Source organism: Camelina sativa, unplaced genomic scaffold (genome assembly GCF_000633955.1).
Source record: "Camelina sativa cultivar DH55 unplaced genomic scaffold, Cs unpScaffold00571, whole genome shotgun sequence".
In the NCBI taxonomy this organism is placed as follows: Eukaryota; Viridiplantae; Streptophyta; class Magnoliopsida; order Brassicales; family Brassicaceae; genus Camelina; species Camelina sativa.
Genome location: NW_010921735.1, coordinates 82,245 through 87,538, shown reverse-complemented (window position 1 = coordinate 87,538; position 5,294 = coordinate 82,245). Strand labels below are relative to the sequence as shown.

Sequence of the window (5,294 nt, the reverse complement as noted above, 5' to 3'; positions counted from 1 at the left end):
TACAACCCGAAGGAGCAGAAGTATGATACATTGCTCAGAACTATTGGAGTTAGAGATACTAATGAACTAGATACATATCTGAGAGAAGAAGTTGAGAATCCAGATTTGATGATGGGAGTTGAGTATGATGTACTCTCTTGGTGGAAGGTCAATAGTGCAAGGTACCCTGTTTTATCTCTGATGGCTAAAGATCTATTTGCAATGCAAGTGTCATCTGTTGCTTCTGAAAGTGCTTTTAGCACTAGTCGGAGGATAATAGATCCCTACAGAAGTTGTCTTACACACTACATGGTGGAGGTTCTTATGTGTACTGAACAATGGTTAAAACAAGACATAAAGTTTGAAGAAAAGGTGCTTACAAATGCTCAAATTCTTGCAGAAGTTGAGTTTGAAGATGAGCTTCAAAGAGGTCACTTTTCTTATCTCTTTATGCCATGTTAATTACTTACTTACAATTTAGAGTTTCTAATGTTTGTTTGTTTATTTTCAGTGTTTGAATATGAAGAAGAAGGCTCTTGAGCATGTTACAAGGCAGAAGAAGAAGAATGCTTAGAAGACTGGTCTACTTGTTTTATCTACTTGTGTGACAACCCGTCCCGTAGACCCCACTAGCCTCACTGCTAGCCCGCTAGCCTCACTGCTAGCCGCCCAAACGGACCCCAAGTTGGCCCTGCAGGGCATCGATCCTAACCCATCACTGTGGACTAACTCACATAATCCACCAGTAGGTTATTGGTGCATCAGGCGTTCCTCGAACCCTGGTCCTCACCCTTTAACAACCTTCCCACAGGACAAGTTGCCACCAATTGACCTGCAGATCAATTGGTGGCAACTTCTCCTGTGGGAAGGTTGTTAAAGGGTGGGGACCAGGGTTCGAGGAACGCCTGGCGCACCAATNCTTTTAAACTTTATCTACTTGTTTCTCTCTTTTGAACTTAAGAATTTAGACTTGCATTCTCTTTGAATCTCTAAACTCTTTAAGACTTTCAACTTTGAGTTTCAATCTTTATGTTATTCTACTTTAATTTCTAATTATTCTCATTGGTTTTTGATATTTAAGTTATATGCTGATTCGGGTATATTGGTATGTGTTCGGGTTTTTTGTACCTATTTCGGGTATTTTTATCAATTTCGGATAAAAATACTTGAAGTCCATCGGATATCCGAAATTTACTTCGGATTTCGGGTGTATCCGAAATTATTCGAACCCGGTCGGATAAAACCCGAACCCGACCCGATTCTATAAAATACCGATCGGATCCTATTTTCATATATCCGAAGATCCGAAAATCCGAAGATCCGAACCCGATCGGGTTCGGGTACCCGAACGCCCAGGGCTAATATACATGATGACAAATATTTCAAGAACAAAGCAGAGAGTTGATGATGAAGATGGGAAAATAGGCACTTGAGTGGAAGTTGAGTTCGTCATTATGGAAGGTCTTCCTAAATTTCAAGAACACCTTCCTAAAAGCTATGGAATCCTTCCTAAATTTTTTAAAAATGTGTTTCTAAATCTCTTTATATGTGTTTTGTTTTATTGTATCACATATTACTTCAATAAGGATGTGTAATGATTTGATTATGTACACATACTGATGTTTTACAATAAATGTAGCAAATAGAAATATCCAACATGATGTTTTAGGAAGATCTTCCTAAACATCAATGACTTCTTCCTAAATTTCAAAGAGTTCTTCCTAAAGGTCCATGGCTCCTTCCTAATGCTCTTTTTTTTCTTATCATGACGGTCTTCCTAAAATTTAAGAAATCATTCATAAATATATGAGAATCCTTCTTGAATGTTACATTCAAATCCTTCTTATATGTTTACTGGTGAAAACATAGCTATCTACCAAAATATCGAGAGAATTAATACAAAACCTTCATGAATATATTTTAAAACAAGTCTTGTGGCGAAAACCATCCAAACTATCTTTCATAACCAAAATCATAATGCTAAAACAAAGACCATGTGAATACAAAGAATCAAACTGTAGATACTTCGATCTCATATGGCAACTGAAGCCTTCAATCTTGTATGAGCACCGTTCGTCTTTGATTTTGAGTGTTATTGCAACTCCAATTCTTCCTAAACTTTTTATGAAGGTCATCCTGAAGTTTAAGGAAACTTTATTGAATTTCGTTCAATCCTTCCTGAATTTTCATAAGATGGAAGTAAGAACCTATGTATCTTAGAGCATACATGAAAACTAAAAAAGAGCAGAACATATTAACAAACAACAATATGTGCAAGACCATCCCAGAAAAAAGCATAAGATAATAACAAAGAGATCAAGAATCTAAGAAAACATAAGATTAGGGTAAAACATGTGAGAATGTTATACATCAGACAAGTACCAAAAAAACTAAAAAAATTTCTCAAGCATCATATATGTCTAAACAACAAATAGAGTAAAATTAGATAAAGGAACATATCCAAAGCATACTTGCATCTTGTGTCATCTGCAGATACATCACGTAGCTTAGAGAAACTTTCAACCCAATTTCATGCGATAAAAATTGAAATCAGGTAATTATTTCAGGAAAGTCTTCATGAATTCTCAACAATGCTTCCTTAATCTTCAAATGTGACAAAGAAACACATCAATACACGAACAACCAACAACACTCTTTGCTACACGAATCATTTGTACCAGCCAACCTGAAAGTTAGACTAACTAATCAAACTCTAATGCAAAAAAATCACACAACCATCAACAATCAATTTGCTACATGAATCATTTGTACCAATCACATCTTAACCTTCACCGACAAGCTCAAATTACAACAAAAAAAAACACTTTCACTCCATTAAACTTCATCAAACTAGCAAACAAATGAAACACCTAAAACCCCCAACTGAATCAAAAAGCGCCCAATTTTACAAGCTAGGTTTTAGAATAAGAAGAAGGATTCAAACACAAAGCGCTTCAATTAACCAGATGGTGATGGAGGAGAGAGAGAAAGAGGTGAAAGCGGTGGCAATTTTTGATCTCCTGCGGGTGTCACTGATCTCATATGGGTGTCACCGATCTTCTGTGGATGTCATCAATCTCTTGTAGATCGCCGGCGATTTCATCAAACTCCGATCTCCTGTAAGCAAACAACAACGAGACGATGACGGTTAGTGGAGGAGATATGCGTGATTATACTTTACCCAGGAAAGAGAATTAAATTTTTTATTCTTTTAATATGTAATTAGAGCATATGTGCTAGTTTTGGAATTTAGGATAATGTGTGCTAAATTTGGAACAAAAACTTAAATTGGTGCTATTTTTGAGAATCTCCCTAGTTTATAAGTATGATAGAAATTTAAATTGTCAATTTGGTTCACTACTCATCCGAATTCATCATTATATCAGTCCAAGTTTAATGTGAAATCAGTTTTATTTCAAATATTCACAAACCGGATTGAAATCAAACCAATATAAATTTGGATTCTAAATACTATATTAAATTTAGTATCATGTGTTATAAATCGAACTAGGTATGTGCAGATCCAAAATCTTGAAAAAATTATGTAGAAAATAATCTTGTACTTATGTGCGGGTCCGATCCCTAGTGACATATTAACTCTAGAAATTTAATCATCATGTGATAACCACTTTTGTGAATTTGATATCTAAATGGGTGAATAATGAAGGGAAATAAAAAGAAAGGTTCTCACAATTTCAGAAGATAAAGAATACAAGTTTGCTTCAATACCCACCATCACCATCATCACCAAATATCACAAAGGGTGAAGTTGCAACATTTAATCTGCAACAAAGAGGTCTTTTTTTTTTTTGCAATCTGGTTTTTAAGTGGTTCAAATTAAAGCTGACTCTCTTAGTTATCATATCATATTGGTTGACCTATTCATTCACAAAAGCATCCATTCCTCCAAACAACAGATATTTATAACGTATAATTATAATATATTATATGATATAATGTAATAATTCTTGAATATATTTTAGTAATTTATAATTTCTGTAATATTTTGTATTTTTATTAATTATTCAATTATATTAAATTATAACTATTGATTTTTGGGGATAAATTATTATTGATTTTTTTGAGGTAAACTGATATATAAAAAATAAAAATATCATATTTTGTTATTAATCTATATGAAAAAAATGATACAAAAATTCTATATTACAAAATAAAAATACATTCTTAAAATCAAAAAGTGGTGTCGTATAGTCTTCTCCCCATCACAAAGCTGCAAGATCATTCTTCTTCCCCTTCATCAATCTGTAAGGTTACAGGTCCATCCTTATCTCTTGTTGAATATAATATTTTCCCATCATTCAGGATTTTCCCAGCCATCTCTCCTCCAATTTGATCAGCTCTGCAATAGAGAAATTCAGCAAAAGAAAGCATTAGATTGATGAAAACAAAAGGAAACAGATTATAGTATCAAATTAAACAGATGAATACAAATTTAAAATAGTTCCATACTAATAAATGAAAGAGAACATAGATCGAAGCAACTTTCCACCAAAACCGGTAGAAACAATCAATGAATCCAAAATGATATCAGAAAAATTCAAGCGCAGGTAGGAAAAATTGCATACTCGAAACATAGCTCTCGTGGGTGGAAGTCGCGATCCCCAACTCGAAAACTAATTTGATAATTGCTTCAATTGCAGGGTAGTTCTAATTGGATAATCGATTGCAGAGGAAGAGATGAAAGAGATACGACTAAGAGGAGAATGAGGGGATGAAGTGAAAAGAAAAGATTAAAAAAGGTTTAAATTTGTGTTCGTTAGATTTATTTTAATCAACGGTTCATATTAGAATATTGTAATCCTCACTTTAATGGCTTAGCTAATAAAATAATAAAGAGAGGTTACAATCGTATCCCTTGGATTTACTTTGATAGTACAGCGTGAGAATATGCCACGTCTATCATCCCAGTGCTATCTTCTTAGACCATCAGCATCCGAGAACGCCACCCCGTTTTTCTATATAATCATATATATAATAGTAGAGTTTTCTCTCATTCTAAACTATCCACATCAGCAAGCAAAAATTAACAAATTTGTTGGGCTTTATATAAGCCCAAATAATATAATTTTTTTGAAATGGGCTTTATATAAGCCTATTTCAACCAATGTTTTCAAAACCGGACCGGACCGACGGTCGAACCATGTTAACCCGCGAACCAGCAACATGTCCGGGTTGGGTTAATATCAAAACCCAAAAGAAATTGAACCGGTAAAAACCATATCAACCCGCCAAAAAACCAAAAACCGGTGAACCATTAAACCGGATAAAACCGGATTTTAATTTTTTTTGTAAAA

At 34.2% G+C, this 5,294-nt stretch overlaps 1 long non-coding RNA gene across 1 annotated transcript; it reads right to left on the bottom strand.

Annotated features, from left to right (window-relative positions):
* Positions 1–4,125: 4,125 nt before the first annotated feature.
* On the bottom strand, positions 4,126–4,925 carry LOC104773552. The gene is made up of 2 exons (XR_765135.2): positions 4,566–4,925; positions 4,126–4,339 (listed from the first exon to the last, which is right to left on the bottom strand). It is a non-coding gene; the product is annotated as an uncharacterized LOC104773552 (long non-coding RNA).
* Between the last annotated feature and the right edge of the window lie 369 nt (positions 4,926–5,294).